We start from the raw sequence: 25,972 nt of genomic DNA, 5'->3' as shown, positions 1-25,972 counted from the left end.
ACTAGATGGAATAGAGTGTGTCAAATATGTAAAGGAAAGTTTCCTTCATCAGTACATAGAAGTCCCAAAAAGAGAGAGTTGCAATACTGGATCTGCTACCAGAGAATGAGACAGGGCAGATGACACAAGTTTATGCAAGGGAACACTTTGCATCAAGTGACCACATTGCCATTAGTTTCGAAGTAAGTAGGCAAAAAGATAGGTCTGGTCCATAGATTGAGATTCTAAATTGGATTAAGGCCAATTTTGATGGTGTTAGAAATGATCTGGCAAATGCAGATTGGGGTAGGCTGTTTTCTGGCAAAGATGTACTTGTTCGAAAGTGAAATTTTAAGAGTACAAAGCTTGTATGTGTCTGTCAGTGTAAAAGGTAAAGATAACAAGTTTCGGGAACCTTTGTTTTCAAGAGATATTGAGGATCTGGTTAAGGGGAAAAAAAAGGTGCATAGCAGGTATTGGCAGGTAGGAACAAATGAAGTGCTTATGGAATACAAGAAATGCAAGAGAATTTTTTTTTAAATAAAATCCAGGAGGGCTAAAAGAAGGCATGAAGTTGTTCTAGCAGACAATGTGAAGGAGAATCCCAAGATACATTAACAGCAAAAGGATTGCAAGGGACAAAATTGGTCCTCTGGAAGACCAGACTGCTAATTCATGTGAGGAGCCAAAACAGCTGGGGAGATCTTAAATATTTTTTTTTGCATCTCTATTTACCCGGGAGATATAGAGGCAAAGAGGGTTCAACATCATGGACCCTGACCAGATTAGGGAGAAGGAGATGTTTGCTACCCTGAGGTGAGTCAGGGTGGATAAATCCCCAGGGCCTGACAAGGTGCTTCTTCGGACCCTATGGGAGCCAAGTGCAGAAATTGCTGGGCCCCAGCAGAGATATTTAAATCATTCTTAGTGACAGGAGAGGTACCAGAGGATTGCAGGATAGCCAGTGTTGTTCCATTGTTTAAAAAAAGGGTCTAAACATAAATCAGGAATTTATAGACCACTGAGTCTGACATCAATTGTGGGACAGTTGTTAGGCATTCTAAAGGACTGGATATCCAAGTATTTGGATAGACAAGGACTGATTAAGGACAGTCAACATGGCTCCATACATGGTGGGTCATATCTAACCAATGTAACAGAATTTTCTTTTGAGGAAGTTACCAGGAAAGTGGATGAAGGCAAGGCAGTGGATGCTGTCTACATGGACTTTGGCAAGGCATTTGACAAGGTCCCACAAGGGAGGTTGGACAAAAAGGTTCAGTCACTCCGCATTCAAGACGAGGTAGTAAATTGGACTAGACATTGGCTTTGTGGGAGAAGCCAGAGAGTGGTAGTAAGTTTCTGAGTGGAGGCCTGTGAGTAGTGGTGTGCCACAGGGATCAGTGCTGGGTCCTTCGTTGCTCATTTATATCAATGATCTGGATGATAATGTGGTTAACTGGATCAGCACATTTGCGGGTGACACCAAGATGAGGAAGGCTATCATGGCTTGAAGAAGGATCTGCATCAGCTGGAAAAACGGGCTGAAAAATGGCAGATGGGATCTAATGCAGACTTGTGAGAGGTTTTTCTTTTCAGTAGTACCAACCAGGGTAAGTCTTGCACAGTGAACTGAGAAGTGTGGCAGAACAAAGGGATCCAAGAATACAGTTCCATAATTTGTTGAAAGTGGCGTCATAAGTGGAGAGGGTTGTAAAAAAAAAGCTTTTGGCACATTGGGCTTCACAAATCAGTTTATTGAGTACAGGAGTTAGGTTGTTTTGTTGAAGTTGTACAAGACATTGGTGAGGCCTAACTTGGAGTATTGTGTGCAGTTTAGGTCACCTACCTACAGGAAAGACGTAAACAAGATTGAAAGGGTACAGAGAAAATTTACGAGGATGTTGCCAGGACTGGAGGACCCGAGTTACAAGGAAAGATTGAATAGGTTAGAAGTGTATTCCTTAGAATGTAGAAGATTGAGAGGAGATTTAATGGATGCATACAAAATTATGAGGGGTAATGCAAGCAGGCTTTTCCCACTTAAGTTGTGTGGGACTATAGCCAGAGGTCATGGGTTAAGGGTGAAAGGTAAAGCATAAAGGGAACATGAGGGGAAACAACTTCTCTCTGAGGGTCATAAGAGTGTGGAATGAGCTAGCAGCACAAGTGGTACATGCGAGCTTGATTTCAACATTTTAAGAGAAGTTTGGATAGGTACATGGATGGTAAGGGTATGGAGGGCAATGGTCCCAGTGCAGGTCGATGGGAGTAGGCAATTTAAATAGTTTCAGCATAGACTGAAGGGTCTGTTTCTGTGCTGTGTTTTTCTACGACTCTACAACCCCAGTTGGGAACCCCTGCTTATGTCCTAGACTCCCCCACTGTAGGAAACATCCTCTTCACGTCCACTATATGTAGGCCTTTCAATATTCTATAGGTTTCAATGAGATCCCTCGTTTTTTCTAACCTCAGCAGGTACAGAGCCAAACACTCCTTACTAGTTAACCCTTTCATTGCCAGGCTAATTCTCATGAGCCTCTTCTGGACCCTTTCCAATGCTAGCACATCCTTTCTTCAATAAGGGGCCCAAAACTGCTCACAATACTCCAAGTGTGGTCTGACCAATGCCTTATAAAGCCTCAGCATTACATCCTTGCTTTCATATTCTAGCCCTCTTGAAATAAATGCAAACATTGCTTTAGCCTTCCTTACTAGGGTGAAGGCAGGAGAATGGGTTTTTAAAGAAAATAAGTCTGCCATGATTGAGTGGCAGATCAGACCTATTGGGCCAAAAGGTCTAATTCCATTTCTATGTCTTGTAGTAAGGCTTCCCAACCTGGGATTCATGGACCCCTCAGCTAATGATAGGGGTCTATGGCATTAAGAAAAAACGGTTGGGAACCCATCTTATATTGCCTAATAGCCAAGTTGTTGTTTGTTGAAAGGTAAGAAATAACATCAGCAAATGTTAGAACAGAGCATTGACCATTTTATTAGGCAGAAGAATGGAATCCAGTGTGGTCTTCTGCAGCTGTAGCCCATCTATTTCAAGGTCTGACATATTCAGAGATGCCCTACCACACCACTGTTGTAATGTGTCGTTATTTGAGTTACTGTCACCTTCCTGTCAGCTTGAATCAGTCTGGCCATTCTCCCCTGATCTCATTCATTTACAAGGCATTTTCTCCCACAGAAGTGCCACTCACTGGATTTTTTAAAGGATTTTTTTTTGCACCATTCTCTGTAAACTCTAGGGACTATTGTGTCTGAAGACCCTCGGAGATCAGCAGTTTCTGAGATAGTCAAACCAGCCCGTTTAGCACCAACAATCATTTCAAGGTCAAAGTCACTTAGCTCACATTTCTTCCCCATTCTGCTGTTTGGTCTGCACAACAAACAAATCTCTTTATCATGTCTGCGGGCTTTAATGCATTGAGTTGCTGCCACATGATTAGCTGATTAGATATTTGTATTAACCAGGTGTTCAGGTGTACCTAATAAAGTGGCCACTGATGGTGTTCAGGAGTCAGCTACACTGCAGCAGCTCTGGAGTCACACAGGCAAGAACAGTACATTTCCTTCACCCTGACAATACCAGCAAACAATTCAATTTAATTGTCAGCACCAAAACTGGCTGCTTAATTCTAGGTTTTTATACTGACAGCAATGTTAGGTGAGATTGAAGATGTTCCTAAGGCAGTGCAGATGACGTGGAGCTGTTGGGGGCTAATGAATACTGCATCCTTTAAAGAACATAGAACAGTTCTGCACAGGAACAGACCCTTCAGCCCACAATGTTGTGCTAACCAATTCAATTTGTAATCATATGGGAAACCCAACTAATCCCCTGTCTACACAATGTTCATATCCTTCCACTTTCCTCACATTCATGTGCCTATCTAAACTCCTCCTAAAAATGTCTGATGTATCTGCCCCTACCATCACCTCAGGCAGTGCATTCCAGACACTTCACTCTGGGTTAAAAAAAAAAGAACTTGCCTCTCACATCTCATTTGAAATTACCTCCTCTCAACTTAAATGCATGTCCTCTGGGATTAGACATCTCAACCCTGGGAAAAAGATACTGTCTACTTTGTGCCTCTCATAATCTTATAAACCCCTATCAGATCTCCCCTCAGCCTCCAGAGCTCCAGAGAAATCAAGCCCCTGTCTCCATGCTTACTTCTTTAGCAAAGACTCTCCAGCCCATAACAATGACCCCTTCTCCCATCTTCAACCCTACTCTGGGATTCTGCCTGCTTCTGATATTTTTATTGCTAACTGCCAAAGAGACATCAACTGTCTTGACTTTAACACACCGCTCTCTAATTCTAACCACGCTGCTCTCCATTCTCTCTGCACTAATCTCAACCTCAGCATCAAAAACACAGATAAGGCGGGAGGGGGAGAAGAGGGGGTTGCTGTAGTAGTTTGGCAGACTGACCTCTACCTTGCTGAGGCCAGGTCACAATTCTCAGACACAACCTCTTACTTACCCCTTGAACAGGAACCCATAAGGAGCACCTGGCCATTGTCTTCCCGCACCATCACTGACCTTATTAACTCTGGGGATCATCTCATCGTTCCCTTATAGTTCCCTTAACACACACCTCTCATTTCCAATTCCGACCCAAGATCCACAAACTTGCCTGTCCAGCTAAACCCATTGTTTCTGCTTATTCCTGCCCCACCGGACTTATATCTGCATACCTCAACTCTGTTTTAATCCCTCTGATTCAGTCCATTCCTACCTACATCCATGACACTTCACACACTCTTTTCAATTACTTTAACCTCCCGGCCCCAATCATCTCATTTTCAGATGGATGTCCAGTCCCTATACACCTCCATCTCCATCAGGAGGGCCTTAAAGATCCCCGCTTCTTTCTGAACAGACCCAACCAGTTCCCTCCTCCACCACCCTCCTCCATCTAGTGGAATGTCCTCACTATTAGCAATTTCTCCTTTGCCTCCTCCCACTGTCCTCAAACAAAAGGTGTAGCCATGGGCAGTCACTTGGATCCTAGCCATGCCTGCCTGTTTGTTGGCTACATGGAACAAGCCTGCACTGGTGTCCCTCTCCCACTTTTCCTAAGCTACATCGACAACTGCATCAGTGCTGTTTACCACACCCACGCAGAGCTTGGCAACTTCATCAACTTTGACTCCAACTTCCACCCTGCCCTCAAATTTACTTGGTCCATTTCCGACACCTCCCTCCCCTTTCTCAACCTGTCTTCATCTCTGAAGACAGTCCATCTACTGGTATCTTCTATACACCCAGTTATTCGCACAGCTACCTGGACTATACCTTTCCCACCCTGCCACTTGTTAAAAAAAAAAAAAAAAAAAAAAAAAAAAAAAGAAACATCTTCTCTCAGTTCCTCTGTTTCTGCTATATCTGCTCTCAGAATGAGGCTTTTCATTCCAGAACTACTGAGATGTCCTCCTTCTTCAAAGAAAGGGGCTTCCCTTCCTCCATCAACACTGTCCTCACCCCATCCTCCCACTGCCACACCAGAGATAGGGTTCTTCTTGACTTCACCTACCACCTCACTAGTCTCCATGTCCAGCATAAAATTCTCCGTAACTTCTTCCATCTCCAATGGGATCCCACCAAGCACATCTTTCCCTCCCCCCACCTTCCACAAGGAACGCTCCCCATGTGACTCCCTTGTCCACTCATCCTTCCCATTGATCTCCCTCCTGGCACTTATCCTTGCAAGTGCCGCACCTGCCCCTACACCTCCTCCCTCACCAGCATTCAGGGCCCCCCACACAGTCCTTCCAGGTGAGGCGACACTTCACCTGCGAGTCTGTTGGGGTCCCCTACTCTATCGGGTGCTCCTATACATTGGGGAAACCCAACGTAGGTTTGGAGTCTGCTTCACTAAGCACCTACGCTCCTTCCACCAGAAAAGGCAGGATCTCCAGGTAGCTACCCATTTTAATTATACTTTCCATTGCCTTTCCGACATGCCAGTCTATGGCCCCCTCTATTGATGTGATGAGGCCACAATCAGGTTGGACGATCTACACCTTGTATTCTATCCTCCAACTTGATGGCATGAACATTGATTTCTCAAACTTCCGGTAATTGCCCCCCACCCCCTTTATCATTCCCATTCCTGTTTCCCTCTCACTTTACCTTATTTACTGTCATCATCTCCCTCTGGTGTTCCTCCCCCTTCCTTTTCTTCCATGATCTTTAATCCTCTATTCGATTCCCCCTTCTCCAGCCCTTCATCTCTTTCACCAATCAACTTCCCAGCTCTACTTCATCCCTCCCCCCCTCCCCATTTCACCTATCACCTACCACCTTGTACTTATTCCTCCCCTCCCCCCACATCCTTACTCTGTCTTCTCCTCTTCCTTTCTAGTCCTGATGAAGTGTCTCGGCCCAAAACGTCAACTGTTCACTCTTATCCATAGATGCTGCCTGGCCTGCTGAGTTCCTTCAGCACTGTGTGTGTGCGTTGCTTTGGATTTCCAGCATCTGCAGAATCTCGTTTGTGAAAACAACCCGTTTGTCCACCGTCCCATTAGAGCACATGCCTTCGAATCCAGGCAGCATCCTGGTAAACCTCTTCTCCACCCTCTCTAAAGCTTCGCTGTCAGTCCATCAGTGAAGTAATCACATTACTTACCTTACCAGTTGCAATACAAATAGTATTTTCAGTACTATCAAAGGTTGAAGAGAAAGACTTAGCATGAGTCCATGTTGTAAGCTTAGGAAGATGGGAGGCAGAGGGAATTATCAGGAGTCTTACTGTACTACAGCATACAAACAGGCCTTTCAGCCCATCTAGTCAGTGCTAAGCTATTATTCTGCCTAGCCCCATCAACCCGCATGTGGATCATAGCCGTCCACCTTCACCATTCCCCCCATCCTTACACCTATCCAAACTTCTCTTAAATCTTGCAATCAAACTCACATCCACCATCTGCTCTGCCAGCTCGTGCCACCCTCCTGTAGATATGATGGATTGTAACAGTCTTTTACCAGGACCAGGGGAATGCAGAACTAGGAGGAAGAGGTTTAGGTGAGAGGAAACAGGCTTAATAGACCCAGGAACAAGATTTTCCTTGCAACGGATGGTGAATATATGGAACAAGCTGCCAGAGGCATGTACAGTAGTATCACTTACGAAGCACGTGCCTATCCAGATGGAGGAGTGGAACTTGAGAGATATGGGCCAAGTGCGGGAAATTGAGACCAACTGGATGGTCTCCATGAACTGGTTGGGTCGAAGGGCCTGTATTAAGTGCTCTATGACAACCCCAAAGAAGAAATGAAAACAGACAACAAATAATTCTATCTCCTTTACAATAGCATTGGAGAGAGATAGGAACAGACAAGTTAGAAAAGTGTTTAATTTGAGTAAAGGAAATTACGAGGCTAGCAGGCAGGAAATTGAAAGTTTAAACTGGGAACAGATGTTCTCAGGGAAAATTACGGAAGAAATGTGGCAAATGTTCAGGGGATATTTGTGTGGAGTTCAGCATAGGTATGTTCCAATGAGACAGGGAAGTTATGGTAGGGTACAGGAATCGTGGTGTACAAAGGCTGTAATAAATCTAGTCAAGAAGAAAAGCTTACAAAAAGGTTCAGAAAGTTACGTAATGTTAGAGATCTAGAAGATTATAAAGCTAACAGGAAGGAGCTTAAAAAGGTAATTGGGACAGCCAGAAGGGGCCATGAGAAGGCCTTGGCGGACAGGATTAGGGAAAACCGCAAGGCATTCTACAAGTATATGAACAGCAAGAGGATAAGACATGAAAGGATAGGACCCATCAGGTGTGACAGTGGGAAAGTGTGTATGGAACTGCAGGAAATAGCAGAGGTACTTAATGAATACTTTACTTCAGTATTCACTATGGAAAAGGATCTTGGTGATTGTAGTGATGACTTGCAGCAGACTGAAAAGCTTGGGCATGTAGATATTAAGAAAGAGGATGTGCTGGATCTTTTGGAAAGTATCAAGTTGGATAAGTCACCGGGACCAGATGAGATGTACCCCAGGCTACTGTGGGAGACAAGGGAGGAGATTGCTGAGCCTCTGGCAATGATCTTTGCATCATCAATGGGGATGAGAGGGGTTCTGGAGGATTGGAGGGTTGCGGATGTTGTTCCTTTATTCAAGAAAGGGAGTGGAGACAGCCTAGGAAATTATAGACCAGTGAGTCTTACTTCAGTGGTTGGTAAGTTGATGGAGAAGATCCTGAGAGGCCAGATTTATGAACATTTGGAGAGGTATAATATGATTAGGAATAGTCAGCATGGCTTTGTCAAGGGAAGGTCGTGCCTTACGAGCCTGATTGAATTTTTTGAGGATGTGACTAAACACATTGATGAAGGAAGAGCAGTAGATGTAATGTATATGGATTTCAGCAAGGCATTTGATAAGGTACCCCATGCAATGCTTATTGAGAAAGTAAGGAGGCATGGGATCCAAGGGGCCATTGTTTTGTAGATCCAGAACTGGCTTGCCCACAGAAGGCGAAGAGTGGTTGTAGACAGGTCATATTCTGCATGGAGGTCAATGACCAGTGGTGTGCCTCAGGGATCTGTTCTGGGACCCTTACTCTTTGTGATTTTTATAAATGACCTAGATGAGGAAGTGGAGGGATGGGTTAGTAAGTTTGCTGATGACACAAAGGTTGGGGGTGTTGTGGATAGTGTGGAGGGCTGTCAGAAGTTACAGCAGGTCATTGATAGGATGCGAAACTGGGCTGAGAAGTGGCAGATGGAGCTCGACCCAGATAAGTATGAAGTGGTTCATTTTGGTAGGTCAAATATGATGGCAGAATATAGTATTAATGTAAGACTCTTAGCAGTGTGGAGGATCAGAGGGATCTTGAGGTCCAAGGCCATAGGACACTCAAAGCAGCTGCGCAGGTTGACACTGTGGTTAAGAAGGCATATGGTGCATCGGCCTTCATTAATCGTGGAATTCAATTTAGAAGCCGAGAGGTAATGTTGCAGCTATATAGGACCCTGGTCAGACCACACTTGGAGTACTGTGCTCAGTTCTGGTTGTCTCACTACAGGAAACCATAGAAAGGATGAAGAGGAGATTTACAAGGATGTTGCCTGGATTGGGGAGCATGCCTTATGAAAACAGGTTGAGTGAACTCAGCCTTTTCTCCTTGGAGCGACGGAGGATGAGAGGAGACCTGATAGAGGTGTATAAGATGATGAGAGGCATTGATATCATGTGGGTAGTCAGAGGCTTTTTCCCAGGGCTGAAATGGTTGCCACAAGAGGACACAGGTTTAAAGTGCTGGGGAGTAAGTACAGAGGAGATGTCAGGGGCAAGTTTTTTTTTCCCCCGCAGAGAGTGGTGAGTGCGTGGAATGGGCTACCGGCAACAGTGGTGGAGGCGGATATGATAGGGTCTTTTCAGAAACTTTTGGACAGGTACATCGGGCTTAGAAAGATAGAGGGCTATGGAGAAGTCTAGTAACTTCTAAGGTAGGGACATGTTCGGCACAACTTTGTGGGCCGAAGGGCCTGTATTGTGCTGTAGGTTTTCTATGTTTCTAAATGTACTGGCTCTTCACTTACGAACAAATGAATGAGTAGGCCACTCAGTCCATTGAACTAATCCTATCATTTAATAAAGGTAGCCACAATTTAGATTATGAGAACACAGTCCTCTTTTATTGTCATTTAGAAATGCGTACATGCATTAAGAAATGATACAATGTTTCTCCAGAGTGATATCACAGAAAAACAGGACAAACCAAGACTAAAACTGCCAAAACCACATAATTATAACATATAGTTACAACAGTGCAAAACAATACCATAATTTGATAAAGAACAAACCATGGGCACGGTAAAAGAAAGTCTCAAAGTCCCCCAGTCGATCGACTCCCAAGTCCCCGATAGCAGGCGGCAAAAGAGGGAAACTCCCTGCCATAAACCTCCAGGCACTGTTGACTTGCCGATGCCTTGGAAGCAGCCGACCACAGCCAACACTGAGTCCGTCCATCCGAAAACTTCGAGCCTCCAGCCAGCCCCTCCGATACAGCCTCCCAAGTGCCATCGACCTCGCCCCGGCCGCTGAAACAAGCAAAGCCGAGGATTCGGAGCCTTCTGCTCCGGAGATTCTGGTTACCACACAGTAGCAGCGGCAGCGAAGCGGGCATTTCAGAAGTTTCTCCAGATGTTCCTCCATACTCTCACGTCTGTCTCCATCAAATCAGAATTGTGCATGGTCCCCTACTTGACAGATTACAGCTATCATTCACCGGAGAGGCCGCGCGTGCTGCATCGCGCCGCCATATTATATATATCAACCTGAACTCCGTGCCTTGCCATACTCTTGCAGCAACTCCTGATCTCTCAGTCTACCTTGTTGTGCTCTTGGATGTTTTGTCTACCCACACTGCACCCTGTAAGTACAAGACTATATCCCACATTGCATTTCTTTTTACCTCTGCAGGGTACTTGTGCATCACCTGATCTATGTGGATGGCTCACAGACAGAAGCTTTTCCCCTGTATTTTGGTACAGGTGACAACATTAAACAAATAAATAACCTTTCACTCCTTTAGCAAAGATGAACCAGAGGGCTCACACTATGACTCTGAACCAGCTTCTTTCCCAACAAACTGGGAAACAAACTAATCAGGAAGAACTCAGCAGGTCAGGTAGCATCCATGGAAAGGAATAATCAGTTGTAATTTTGTGCCGAGACCCTCCAAAAGGAGGTGATGAAGGGCTTGATCAAGGGCTTCAACTGTTCTCCCCCCGACGCCCAGAGAGCAGAAGAATGAGGGATTTGACAGAGGTATACAAAACTCATGAGGGGGTATAGATAGGGTTAAGTGCAAGCAGGCTTTTTTTCACTGCGACTAGAATGAGAGGTCAAGGGTTAAGGGTGAAAAGGTGAACTGTTTAGGGGAACACAAGGAGGACAGTCTTCAGAGGGTGGTGAGTGGTCAAGGAGGTGACAACATAAGTTGTAGACTCGAGTTCAGTTTCAACATTTAAGGTAAGTTTGTACAAATACATTGATGGGAGAGGAACAGAAAGCTCTGGTCTGTGTGCAGGCTGATTGGACTAGACAGAATAATAGTTTGGCATGGACTAGAAGGGCAGAAGAGCCTGTATCTGTGCTGCTGCTCTATGACTCTCCATAGATGCTATCTGAGCTACTGAGTTCCTCCAGTGTTTTGTGTGCGTTGCTCTGGATTTCCAGCATCTGAGGAATCTCTTGTGCTTACGAACAGGAAGGGAAAGTAGGCTTCAGAAAGCACAAACCATAGATCAGGGGTTCCCAGCCTTTTTTTATGCCACGGACCAACACCATTTAACCAGGGATCCGTGGACCCCATCTTGGGAACCCCTGCAATCAAGTAAAAAGCTGTTATTAGCAATAATCCTATTTGGTCCACCGATAAATTACAGGAAACATTGATCAAGTTTGACAATTGCTTGGCTACACACAGAAGTAATTGAAGCAAACTATTTAACACATACAGCTGGAAATGCAAGGAAACCATGGATTATTGGTTCTTTTAGTCCACCATAGAAACAGAAGAAAGAGTTGTGTATTTGGCGACAGTTCCCATTTTTCTCAGTGCAATACAGACATATATACAGAAAGGTGTCAGAAAAGGACCAGCAGCATCATGAAGGATCTCATGGACAACTTATCCCACTCCCATCAGAGAAGAGGCTACATAGTACCACCAGACTCACAAACAGTTACTTTCCCCAAGCAGTAAGACTGATCAACACCTCCACCCATCCACATACAAAACCACCACTACTTTATCATTTCTCATTAGAGTCACCCCATGTACAGACACTCCTGTGTCTAGCATCACTTTAAGGGTATACAGTCAGTCTAAGTATGTATGCTACACTATGTATATTTATTGTGTTCATTATTTTAATGTATTTTTTTGGTGTTGCATCAGATCTGGAGTAATAATTATTTCATTCTCCTTTACACTTGTGTACTGGAAATTACATTAAACAGTCTTGAACGATCTTTATTCCATTTTAACTCACTCAACAATCAATGACTGACGTAAACACATCACCACACCTCATCAGGATTGGATACAGATTGTTCCATTTCATTGAGCACCGTGCTCAATTCGACCTTGTAACATGACCAAGACTCCCCTCTCTACAAGGCGACATGGAGAATGGAAAAGCCTACAAAATGTCATGAACACAGTCCAGTCCATCAGAAGAAAAGCCCTCACCACCACGGAGCACATCTACAAGGAATATTGCAGCATCCATCCAGGCCATGCTCACTTTTCACTGCTGCCATCAGGAAGGAGGTGCAGGAGCCTCAGGTCCCACACCAGCAGGTTCAGGAACAGTTATTACCCTACAACCACCAGGCTCTTGAACCAGCGTGGATAATAACTTCACTCACCCCAACACCGAACTGATTCCACAACCTATAGACTCACTTTCAAGGACTCTACGATTCATGCTCTCATTTATTAGTTATTATTAGTTTTATTTGTATTAGCAGGTCATCTTTGTTTGTTAGTCTGTCTTTTTGTGTAGGTTTTCACCAACTCGTGTTCTTGGTATCTACTGTGAATGCCCACAATAAAATGAACCTCAGGGTTGGATATGGTGCATATACATACATACTTTGATAATAAATTTATGCTGAAATTTCCCTGGAGGGACTGCAGACCACCAAGCAACCTGCTGGCAGAACCCAGCAGCACTTGTAGGGGAGGAAGGGATTGCCAAGTCCAGATGAAGAGTCTTGAGCCAAATCATTGACTGTCCATTTTCCTCTACAGATGCTGCCTGACTCACTGAGTTCCTCCAGCATCCTGTTTGCTGCTAGTCTAAGACCAGCAGACACAGCCTCAGAATAGAGGGCTGTCCTCTTAGAATGGAGATGAGGAGGAATTTCTTTAACCAGAGAATGGTGATTCTGTGGAATTCTTTGCCATAGGCAGCTGTGGAGGCCAAGTCTTTATGCATATTTAAGGTGGATGTTGATAGATTCTTGACTGGTCAGGGCATGAACAAATATGGGGAGAAGGCAGGAGATTGGGGTTGAGAGAGAAATTGGACCAGCCATGTTGAAATGGCGGAGCAGACTCAATGGGCCAAATGGCCTAATTCTGCTCCTATACCTTATGGTGACTCAGGCTAATTGATAAACCTGTCTACAATATTACCTAGAATAAGGTAGTCTGGCACGTGGCCAAGTGGTTAAGGCGTTCGTCTAGTGATTCGAAGGTCGCTAGTTTAAGCCTTGGCTGAGGCAGTGTGTTGTGTCCTTGAGCAAGGCACTTAACCACACATTGCTCTGCGTCGACACTGGTGCCAAGCTGTATGGGTCCTAATGCCCTTCCCTTGGACAACATCGGGGAGACTTGCAGCATGGGCAACTGCTGGTCTTCCATACAACCTTGCCCAGGCCTGCACCCTGGAAACCTTCCAAGGTGCAAATCCATGGTCTCATGAGACTAACAGATGCCTATAAAAGGTAGTTCGTAGTTTAATTTTTTTCTTAATAATGGTCAGAGTCAAAGTAAATTTATTATCGAAGTGCATATTTGTCATCATATGCTGCTTTGAGATTGCTTTTCTTTCAGGCATTTGCAGGAAAATGAAGATATACAATAGAATTTATAAAAAACTATACATAAAGGCTGACAATCAATGTGCAAAAGATGACAAATTGTGCAAATAAAAAAGTCAATAAATAATACAGAGAACATGAATTGTAGAGTCATTGAAAGTGAGCCTGTAGGTTAAGGAATGAGTTCAGTGTTGAGGTGAGTGAAGTTCTCCACACTGATTCAGGAGCCTGATGGTTGAAGGGTGATAACTGTCCCTGAGCCTGGTGGTGTGGGACCCAAGGATCCTGTACCTCCTTCCCAGTGGCAGCCGTGGGAAGAGGGCATGTCCTGGATGGTGGGGTTCCTTAACGATGGATGCTGCTTTCTTGTGGTAGTGCTCCTTGTCGATGTGCTTGGTGGGGCAGGCTTTATCTGTGAGGGACTGGGCTGTGTCCATCACTTTGTGTAGGCTTTTCACTTCCTGGGCATTGGTAGTAAAGTTCACACATTGCGAAAAGTGTAGGGAGTCATGCTACAAAAATCCCACCCACAACAGATAGAAGCTGGGTCTCTGCCCAAAACATTGACTCTTTAATTTCTTACCATGGATGCTGCCTGACCTGCTGAATTCCTCCAGCATCTGTAAAATCTCTGGTGTTTATCATCTTTCTTGGTGATCTGCTCCCCCTCCCTGTCCCAGATCCCAATCAAAATGGGTCATTTACATTTTAACACACACAATGTGCTGGAGGAACTCAGCAGGTCAGGCAGCATCTATGGAAAATGCATCCCTTCCAAGTCCTGGTGAAGGGTCTCAGCTTGAAACGTCAGCTCTTTTTTCTCTCCATTGATGCTGCCTGACCTGTTGTTTATTTAAAATTTTACTTATTGAGGTATGCTGCAGAATAGACCCTCTGGCCCATTCCAACAACGTGGCCCAGCAATCCCCTTATTAATCCTAGCAGCATTTACAAATTAATCTATCAATTGATAGATTTTTGGACTAACCAGAGGAAACAACTGGAACGCACAAACTCCTTACAGCCAGAGGCTGGAATTGAACGCAGGTCACCTGTACGGTAAAGCGTTGTGCTAACCACTACGCTACCGTGCCCCCCCCCCCCCCCCCCCCCAGCTGAGTGGAGATCTGGATCTCCACTGCAGAATCTCTCATGGTTCTGCTTTGGGGTGAAAATATTAGCCAGGACTTTGCTTTCTCCACCCCCCCAGGAACAACAGAGGAACTTTCGGTTCCAGTCTAGTCTCGAGTGTCACATCTCATGAAAGGGACTCGGGAGGGAGCACTCAGTCCTGAAGTCGGAGGGTTTTGGAGAGGGGTGGGGAGGCTTGAATCCACCAGCTTTTGACCGTACATTTGGGGGGGGGGCGGCGGGGGGTTTAACACGGACACGCCAAGCAACAGGCGTCGACCATACTGGAAAAAGAAAGAGCCCACTGCTCTCTTCAAGACATATTGTTAAAACGGTATCGATAAACTGGCGCTGAATGGACCATGGACCATTGAAAACGTGAAGGCCATCATTTCATCTGGTAAACCCGCTTAAAGCGGAATAAGCACATTACAGCCAGCTGCCTAATTGGACAGCGCAGTTAAATTGCTCTGATCCATAATTATGCATCGAATTCCCCTACATCTTACCAAAGAACAACACAGGGGTAAATAAAACTCACCAAATCGCCACGACAAGCGTCCAAACTCCCCCCCAGTCCTTTCGCTCGAACCGGGCTATTAATTCCCGCGATAAAAGCGAGTTTACAACACCTGCGGCCACTCCTAAAAAAAAGGCTCGCTTAATTCGGCATTAAAGCAGATTTAAATAAATTAAGGCAAATCCTTAAGATTCGGAGTTATTTCTGCAAAGACGTGTTGCCAAGCCGTCGCCTGTTGAACAGCGGGATGGGCTGGTTAATTCCTCGGAATGGTAATTGACAGGTTCTTCCACGGGAGTTAGAGGCTCTCTCTCTCCCGCTGACGGCTAGGGGAGGTGCAGCCAATTTCATTGATGGCGTCTCCGTCTCCAAGAGACCAGTAGACTTTCCTCCCAACACCGCCACCCATAGTCGTAGGAAGAACTTACACACACACACACACACAACAGATCGCATCTTTTAACAAAGGAGAGAGGTTTGATAAGGTAGACATGGGGGATGCTCTTTCTCCTGGCTGGATTGTCCTCAAAGATAACAGTCTCAAAATAAAGCCACTCTGGACTAAAGTTTGTTTGCAAATTTCAAAGTTCAGAGTAAATTTATTATTAAGGTACATATATGTCACCATATACAACCCTCAGTCCTCCAGGGTCAGGGTTAACAATTCTGACTGGTAAAACAAAATTATTACGGAAACAGCAATGAAAAATCCTTCTACATCTGAGCGTGACAGTATTCCAGAATGAAGGAGATGTCTTCCTTCTTCAAAGAAAGGGGCTTCCCTTCCTCCACCGTCAAAACTGCCCTCAACCACATCTCTTCCATTTCAAGCTCATCCACCCTCACCCCATCCTCCTGCCACCCCACCAGTGATACGATTCCTCTTGTCCTCACCTACCATCCCTCCAGCCTCCGAGTCCAGCACATAATTCTCTGGAACTTCCGCTACCTCCAACGGGATCCCAACACCAAACACATCTTTTCGTTCCGCCCCACTTTATACCGTCCGCGGGGATCGGTCCCTACGCAACTCCCTTGTCCATCCATCCTTCCCCACTGATCTCCCTTCCCACACTTATCCTTGAAAGCGGAACAAGTGCTTCACCTGCCCCTACACCTCCTCCCTCACGACCATTCAGGCCCCAAACGGTCCTTCCAGGTGAGGCAACATTTCACCTGTGAGTCTGTTGCGGTCATCTACTGTATCTGGTGTTCCCGGCCTCTTGTATATCGATGAGATCTGATGTAGATTGGGAGACCGCTTCGCCGAGCACCTATGCTCTGTCTGGCAGCAAGAGCTGGATTTCTCAATGGCCACCCATTTTAATTCCACTTCCCATTCCCATTCTGACGTCGCAATGAGGTCACACTCAGGTTGGAGGAGCAACACCTTATATTCCATCCGGGTAGCGTTCAACCTGATAGGATGAACATTAATTTCTCGAATTTCTGGTAATGCCCCCCCCTTCTCTATTCCCCATCCCCTTTTCCCTTTCTCACCTTATCTCCTTGCCTCTGGTGTTCCTCTCCCTTTTACTTTCTCCCATGGCCTCCTGTTCTCTCCTATTAAATCCCCCCTTCTCCAGCCCTGTATCTCTTTCACCAATCCACTTCCCAGGTCTTTACTTCCCCCTCCTCCCTCCCATTTTCACCGATCACCTTGTGTTTCTTCCTCCCCTCTCCCCACCTTCTAACTCTGACTCCTCGTCTTTTTTTCTCCAGTTCTGATGAAGGGGCTCAGCCTGAAACGTTGACTGTGCTTTTTTCCATAGATGCTTCCTGGCCTGCTGAGTTCCTCCAGTATTGTGTGCGTCTGTGTTGCTCGGATTTCCAGCATCTGCAGATACTCACTTGTTCATGATTTGTCCTCTTCTTTAAATTTAGTTTGTCAAATTCTGTGGACGTGACCGGGTTACAGGCACTGAGCATGGGTCCATGATGCAGAAGGGAAAGAGAGAGAAGAAGCGAGCGGTAGTGATAGGGGACTCGATAGTGAGGGGAACAGACAGGAGATTCTGTGGACGTGAACAGGACACCCGGATGGTATCTTGCCTCCCAGGTGCCAGGGTCAGGGATGTCTCCGATTGTGTCCACAACATTTTGGAGAGGGAAGGGAGAGCAGCCAGATGTCTTGGTACATATTGGTACCAATGACATAGGAAGGAAAACCAATGAGGTCCTGAAAAGAGAATTTAGAAAGCTAGGTAGAAAGCTGAGAAGCAGGACCTCCCGGGTAGTAATTTCTGGATTGTTGCCTGTGTCACGCGCTAGTGAGGTAGGAACAGGATGATCTGGCAGATAAAGGTGTGGCTGAGAAGCCGGTGCAGGGGGCAGGGCTTCAGGTTCTTGGATAAATGGGATCTCTACTGGGGGTGGTATCACCTGTTCAAAAGTGACAGGTTGCACCTGAACCTGAGGCGGACCAATATTCTCTCCGGCAAGTTTGTTAGAGCTGTTAGGGAGGATTTAAACTAACTTGACGGGGAGGGGTGGGAACTGAAGTGAAGGGACTCGGGAAAGGACAGATAGTGAAAAAGTAAAGACAGCGTGCAGTCAGACAGTCAGGAAGGGCAGGCAGGTGATGGGACGTAGTTGCAGCCAACAGGGTGAGTATCAAAACATTAGGGATGCAGAATCAGAAAGGGTAGCAAATATGGTACTCAAGGTGTTGTATCTAAATGCGCGTAATAAAAGAAATAAGGTGATGATTTTGTTGCACTATTACAGATTGCCAGGTATGATGTTGTGGCCGTCACTGAATCATGGCCGAAAGATGGTTGCCGTTGGGAGCTGAATGTCCAACGTTACACGTTGTATCAGAGGGATAGGAAGGTAGGCAGAGGAGGTGGTGTGGCTCTACTGGTAAAGAATGGCATCAAATCAGTAGAAAGATGTGACATAGGTTCGGAAGATGTTGAATCCTTGTGGATTGAGTTAAGGAACTACAAGGGTAAAAGGACGTTGATGGCAGCTACGTACAGGCCTCCAACGGTGGCTGAGAGGTGGACCACAGGTTACAACAGGAAATAGAAAAGGCGAGTCGAAAGGACGATGTTATGGTAGTTATGGGAGATTTTAACATGCAGGTCGATTGGGAAAATCAGGTTGGTAATGGATCTCAAGAAAGTGAGTTTGTTGAACGCCGACGAGATGGCCTTACAGAGCAGTTTGTTGTTGAGCCTACTAGGGGATCGGCTATACTGGACTGGGTGTTATGTAATGAACCCGAGGCGATTAGGGATCTTAAGGTAAAAGAACCCTTAGGAACCAGTGATCACAATATGATTGTGTTCAACTTGAAATTTGATAGGGAGAAAGTAAAGTCTGATGTAGCAGTATTTCAATGGAGTAAGGGAAATTATAGTGGTATGAGAGAAGGGTTGGCCAAAGTAAATTGGAAGGAGCTGCTGGCAGGGATGTCAGCAGAGCAGCAATGGTGTGCATTTCTGGGAAAAATGAGGAAGGTGCAGGACATGTGTACTCCAAAAATGAAGAAGTACTCAAATGATAAAATAGTACAACTGTAGCTGACTTGGGAAGTCAAAGCTATTGTAAAAGCCAAAGAAAGGGCATACAACAAAGCAAAAATTAGTGGGAAGATAGAGGATTGGGAAGTTTTTAAAAACCTACAGAGAGCAACTAAAAAATCATTAGAAAGGAAAAGATGAAATATGAAAGCAAGCTACAAATTAATACCAAAGTGGATAGCAGAAGTTTTTTCAAATATGTTAAAAATAAAAGAGAAATGAGAGTGGATATAGGACCGCTAGAAAATGAGACAGGAGAAATAATAACGGGGGACAAGGAGATGGCTGCTGAACTAAATGAGTATTTTGCATCAGTCTTCACTGTGGAAGACACTAGAAGTGTGCCTGATGTTGTAGTGTGTGAAGGAAGAGAAGTGGGTGCAAGAGAGAAGCAGCTCAAAAAGCTGAAAGACCTAGAAAGATAGATAGATAGATAGATAGATAGATAGATATACTTTATTAATCCCGAAGGAAATTGGATATGTCATTAAAGGAACATAAGTCATCCAGACCAGATGAACTGCACCCTAGGGTTCTGAAAAAGGTAGCTTTAGAGATGATGGTGGCATTAGAAATGATCTTTCAAGAATCATTGGGCTCTGGCATGGTGCCAGAGGACTGGAAATTTGCAAACGTTACTCCATTCTTTAAGAAAGGAGGAAGGCAGCAGAGAGGAAATTATAGACCAGTTAGCCTGACCTCAGTGGCTGGGAAGATGTTAGAGTTAATTGTTAAGGATGAGGTGATGGAGTACTTGGTGACACAGAACAAGATAGTAAAAAGTCAGCATGGTTTCCTTCAGGGAAATTCCTGCCTGACAAACATGTTGGAACTCTTTGAGGAGATTACAAGTAAGATAGATAAAGAGAATGCAGTGGATGCTGTATATTTGGGCTTTCAGAAGGCCTTTGACAAGATGCCACACATGAGGCTGCTTACCAAGTTAACAGCCCTTGGTATTACAGGAAAATTACTAACATGGTTAGAGCATTGGCTGATTGGTAGGAGGCAGCAAGTGGGAATAAAAGGATCCTTGTCTGGTTGGCTGCCAGTGACTAGTGGTGTTCCGCAGGGGTCGGTGTTGGGACCACTTCTTTTTATGCTGTATATACAGTAAATGATTTAGATGATGGAATAGATGGCTTTGTTGCCAAGTTTGCAGATAATACGAAGATTGGTGGAGGGGCAGGTAGTGTTGAGGAAACAGGTAGGATGCAGAAGGACTTAGATTAGGAGAATGGGCAAGAAAGTGGCAAATGAAATACAATGTTGGAAAATGCATGGTCATGCACTTTGGTAGTAGAAGTAAACGTGTGGACTATTTTCTAAACAGGGAGAAAATCCAGGAATCTGAGACATAGAGGGAATTGGGAGTCCTTGTGCAGAACACTCTGAAGGTTAACTTGCAGGTTGAGTTGGTGGTGAGGAAGGCAAATGCCACGTTAGCATTCATTTCAAGGGGTCTAGACTACAAGAGCAAGGATGTGATGCTGAGGCTTTATAAGGCACTGGTAAGGCCTCACCTCGAAAATTGTGAACAGTTTTGGGCCCGTCATCTTAGAAAAGATGTGCTGACATTGGAGAGGGTTCACAGGAGGGTCACAAGGATGATTCCAGGAATGAAAGGGTTATCATATGAGGAACATTTGATGGCTCTGGGTCTGTACTCGCTGGAATTCAGAAGGATGGGAGGGGATCTCATTGAAACCTTTCGAATGTTGAAAGGCCTAGATATAGTTGATGTGGAAAGGATGTTTCCCATGGTGGAAGAGTCTGGGACAAGAGGGCACAGCCTCAGGATAGAAGGACGCCCTTTCATAACAGAGATGTGGAGAAATTTCTTTAGCCAAAGGATAGTGAACTTGTGGAATATGTTACCACAGTCAGCTGCGGAGGCCAGGTCGTTGGGTGTATTTAAGGCAGAGATTGATAGGTTCTTGATTGGACATGGCATCAAAGGTTACGGGGAGAAGGCCGGGAACTGGGGTTGAGGAGGAGATAGAAAAAAGGATCAGCCATGATTGAATGGCAGAGCAGACTCGATGGGCCAGATGGCCTAATTCTGCTCCAATGTCTTATGGTCTTATTTCCTGGCTCTGAGTAAAGACTTGCGGAGTGAGATTAATTCTAATACACTTTGAAAGAGATGGTACTGTACCAATGGGCCAAGTAGCCTCTTTCTGTGCTGTAATTGATGGGTTAATCCCCTGCCACTCAGTTAGCCACCCCACATGGGAGGAGTTCACATATTGTGCAAGCAGTGTTGTCAATAAAGTTCAGATGAATATCTTGCAAGGCTGCCATCCTGGTGTTCTCTGCACTCTCTCTCAATATTGAACACAACAATATACCATCCTTTGATTCTATGACCACAAACTCTGGAGGTGCCATTTCTTCCCCTCTCTATTTTTAACCGAATTTTTGATCTATTTTAACTTTCAGTTGCCATGGTCAATTTATGATCAACTCATGGGGGATATCCAACAGTTGTCTGTGTCGTGTCGTGTCTGTGAGCTCCACAACGTTTTGCTTCACGGTGTGATGAACTGAGGCTGAAGCTGCTGTGCCTGCTCTGGGCTTTGCGTCCATGACTCGACTCACTTTCATTCTGAATGCTGTTGCTTGCTTTTATTGTTTGCACGATTTGTGTTTTTTCTCTCTCTCTGCGCATTGGATGGTTGTTGGTCTTTCTGAATGGGTTCTTTTAGGTTTCTTGTCTTGTAGCTGCCTGTAAGGAGATGAATCTCAAGCTTGTATAATGTATAAATACTTCAGTAATAAATGTACTTTGAGTTACTGGTTTTTTAGAACATGAAACGTTCCAACACAATACAAGCCATTCATCTCATGATGCTATACCGAAGTTTTAACTTCAACATCAGTCTAAACCTTCCCTCTATTTTTCTTTCATCCAAGTACCTATCTTATCATTTTCGTTATGTGCTGAGTCATAGGACATATGGTCTTTCCATGAGAATGATTGTTCTACAGAAGATTTTTGCCATTTTGGGCATTGTCTTTAGAAGATGGGTAACCCCAGCCATTATCAATACTCTTTAGAGATTGTCTGCCTGGCATCAGTGGTCACATAACCAGGACTTGTGATCTGCACCAGCTGCTCATACGACCATCCACCACCTGCTCCCATGATTTCATGTGACCCTGACTGGGGGTCTAACCAGGTGCTACACCTTGCTCAAGGGTGACCTGCAGGCTAACAGAGGGAAGGAGTGCCTTTCACCTCCTTTGGTAGAGACGTATCTTCATCCTGCCACACCTATGTTTCTTAAGCGTCCCTAATGTATCTTGCTTCTAACACCCCACCCCTGGCAGGGCAATTCACACACCACCACTCTCTGTGTAAAAAAACTTTCCTCTGACATCCCCTCCTATACTTTCCTCCAATCACCTTAGAATTATACCCCCTGGTATTAGTCATTTCTGCCCAGTTTCCTTGTGGACTGATCTGTCATTGATTTCCTGAGATGGTGATCCAAATGGCCATGCAAAGTCATTGAGCACTTACTTACTGTCTGATACACCACTGGTGTTTAGGGCAGCAATGAAGGTCCTCCATCTCTCCTGCTGTTCATGGCTCCCTTCATGTCAGTAGCTTCTTCTTGGTTTTCACTACTGTCGTTTGTGCAAGTCCTGGATGGAGACGCGGGAATACCGTCACACTCAGATGTACAATAATTCTTCATTGCTGTTTCCATAACAGTTTAGTCTTACCAGTCAGGGTTGTTAATCCTGAGCTGAACCCCTGAACCTGGAGGACTGGTGGACTACTCTTAGTCTGTCCTCTACCCTTTGACCTGTTTGGCATTGGTGACCCTACCAAGAGCCAAAGCAAAAAGCTCTGACTCCAGCCAACATCGCTCTCTGGGTCATTGAGGCACGCAAGCCTCCAAGCCATGACAAGGTTGTGGTCCTCTTGGAAAGGAAGTCACTGAGGAACAGCAATACAATTTGTGTTGGGACAATACAATTCATGTTGGGGCAAAGGAGCAAATAGCTCATTACTTCTGCCCAGGGTAAATGCAATGGAGCTGAGTCTTAGTCTCAGTATATTAACTGTTAGCGTAATGCTTTACAGTGGGCACGTGGCCAAGTGGTTAAGGCATTGGACTAGCTATCTGAAGGTTGTGAGTTCGAGCCCCAGCCGAGGCAACGTGTTGTGTCTTTCAGCAAGGCACTTAATCACACATTGCTCTACGACGACACTGGTGCCAAGCTGTATGGGTCCTAATGTCCTTCCCTTGGACAACATTGGTGTTGTGGAGAGGGGAGACTTGCAGCATGGGCAACTGCTGGTCTTCCATACAACCTTGCCCAGGCCTGCACCCTGGAGAGTGAAGACTTTACAGGTGCAGATCCATGGTCTCGCAAGACTAACGGATGCCTTTACTTAATGCTTTACAGTGCCAACTGTAAGATTGGATTCAGTTTCCTCCACTGTCTGTGAGGAGTGACTATATGGGTTTCCTCCAGGTACTCTGGTTTCCTCAAACATTCCAAAGACGAATGGGTTAGGGTTAGTACGTTTTGGGCATGCTATGTGGTGACACTTGCAGGCTGCCCCCAGCCCATCCTCGGACTGTGTTAGTTATTGGTGCAAACAACGCATTTTGCTGTATGTTTTGATGTACGTGTGATAAATAAAGCTCATCTTTAATCTTTCAATATTTAATCTTCATTCATATTGTACCCTGAGGGAGAAAGAGCAAACACCCCATAACCTCCGTCCAGGGCAAATGCCAAAGAGTTGAGGCTTAGACTGTAGATCATGACACAATATAACACATTATCGGCCATTCGAAGAGTGTTATACTGACCGATATAAACCGTGATCAATCTACACAGCCCATAACCCTCCATTTTTCTTACATCCATGTGCTTAAATGTCCCTAATGTATCTGCCTCTATAACCACCAGCAGTGTGTACCATACAGTCTGTGTCAATAAAAATCTACCTCTGACATCTCAATTAGACTTTCCTCCATTCTTCCTACCCCCTGCACCCTGGGAAAAAAAGTACTGTCTATCGTAGCTGGGTTTATTTCAGTTTTAGGCATGCAATGTGTGGGGCAGGGTGGGCCAATCAGTAGAAAGCCCTTTACCAACTTTACTCTCCGTTTTAACCAACAAAGTGGATTGCCTGGACTGGGGCATTAGAGATGGAGATCTGGGGATGGAGGGAAAGGGTGATGTGAGAGTACTAACAAAAAGATAAAGTCCATCAGAGTATATTAAAAGTCAACTCTTTTGGAACGACCTTGATTCATTACACCCTGTTTCGGAGAAACATTGTCTCATTTGACAGTATATATGTATATGGTTAAGCGACAATAAACGTCTTGACTTGACTTGATGATCCACAGAATTGATTCAAGGTTCATCTACACATTAGTCTTCCTTAGATCCCTTTAACCCGGTGATCTCAGCAATGAAAACTCTCACTGCCCTTCTTCCCAATCTCCATAGGCTTTGAAATCCAGTTGAAACACCACTCACAGATGGATTTCAATTTCCTTCCTGTCAATAAGTGATGAGGGGTTACAATGGCACTGGTCTCTAGTGTTTGTAATATCTTGACTCGATTGAAACGTGAAGATATAGGAGCAGAATCAGGCCATTCAGCCCATTGAGTCTGCTCTGCCATTCGTTCATGTCTGATTTATTATCTATCTCAACCCAATTTTCCTGCCTTCAGCCCGTAACCTAGAAAGTGAGTCCATAGGCTGTGGGAACAGTTCTGCGATGGGGTGTGTGAAGTCGAGTGCAGTTATCCCCTTTGGTTGAAGAGCCTGAAGGCTGAGGGGAAATAACTGTTCCTGACCCCAGAGGTGTGAGTCCTGAGGCCCTTGTATCTCCTCTCTGATGGCAGCAGTGAGAAGAGAGCATGGCCTGGGTGTTGCGGGTCCTTGATGATGGATGCTGTTTTCTTATGTCCGTGCTCCATGTGGATGTGCTCAATGGTGGAGAGGGCTTTACCCTGATGGACTGGTCCATATCCATTACATTTAGTGGGATTTTCTATTCAAGGGCATTGATACTTTTATACCAATCTGTGATGCAGTCAGTCAATATACTCTCCACCACACATCTATAGGAGTTTGTCAAAGTTATAGATGCCGTGCTGAAACGTCACAAACTCCTAAGGGAGTAGAGGCACTGCTGTGGTTTCTTCGTAAATGCACCCACATGCCAGGCCCAGGATAGGTTCTCTGAAATGATAACACGGACAAATTTAAAGTTGCTGACCCTCTGCACCTCCGATCCCCTGATGAGGACTGGCTCATGGACCTCTGGTGTCCTCCTCCTGAGGTCGATAATCCGCCTCTTGGTCTTGCTGATATCGAGCGAGAGGTTGTTGTTGTGGCAGCACTCAGCCAGATTTCCAACATTCCTCCTACCCGCTGATTTGTCACCACCTTTAATTCAGCCGATGACAGTGATGTTGTCAGCAAGCTTAGATATAGCATTGGAGCTGTGCTTAGCCACACAGTCATAAGTGTACAGTGAGTAGAGCAGGGGGATAAGCACACAGCCTCGTGGTGCACCTGTGCTAATGGAGACTGTGGAGGAGATATTGTTGCCCATCTGAACTGTCTGTGGTCTGCAAATGTGGAAATCAAAGATCCAATTGCACAAGGAGGTATTGAGGCCAAGGTCTTGAAGCTTATTCAGTAGTTTGAGGGGATGATTGTACTGAATGCCCCGCTGCAGATGATAAAGAGCAGCCTGACGTATGCACCTTTGCTGTCCAGACGTTCCAGGGTTGAGTGAAGAGGCACTTCTGCAATGATGAGGCCACCCTCAGGTTGGAGCAGCAACACCTTACATTTTGTCTGGGTAGCATCCAACCTGTTGGCATGAACATCGATTTCTCCTTCCAGTAAAAAATATTTTTTCCCTCCTCCTCACTTCTTCTTGTACTCCCCACTCTGGCCCCTTACCTCTTGTCACCTGTCTATCACCTCCCTCTGGGTCCCCTCCTCCTTCCCTTTCTCCTATGGTTCCTATCAGATCCCTTCTTCTCCAGCTGTTTGCCTTTCCCACCCATCTGGCTTCACCTATTGCATTCTAGCTATCCTCCTTCCCCCTCCCCCCACCTTTTTATTTTGGCATCTTCCTCCTTCCTTTCCAGTCCTGAAGACGAGCCTCACCCCAGAATTTAGTTGTTTACTTACTGCCCATTATACCGTGGCCGTTTAGGGCAGCAA

The 25,972-nt window shown here is 45.2% G+C and overlaps 1 protein-coding gene across 1 annotated transcript in view; it reads right to left on the bottom strand.

Annotated features, from left to right (window-relative positions):
* myo7aa (myosin VIIAa) overlaps positions 1-15,405 on the bottom strand; it is a 292,479-nt gene extending 277,074 nt beyond the window's left edge. Inside the window, exon 1 of the mRNA XM_072262606.1 lies at positions 15,241-15,405. The gene's annotated coding sequence lies outside the window, so the exon portion shown is untranslated. The remainder of the gene's footprint in view (positions 1-15,240) is intronic.
* Between the last annotated feature and the right edge of the window lie 10,567 nt (positions 15,406-25,972).

This window comes from Mobula birostris, chromosome 7, assembly GCF_030028105.1.
Source record: "Mobula birostris isolate sMobBir1 chromosome 7, sMobBir1.hap1, whole genome shotgun sequence".
Classification (NCBI taxonomy): domain Eukaryota; kingdom Metazoa; phylum Chordata; class Chondrichthyes; order Myliobatiformes; family Myliobatidae; genus Mobula; species Mobula birostris.
Note: the sequence above shows the minus strand (reverse complement) of the source record. Positions and strands in the feature narration are given on the sequence as shown.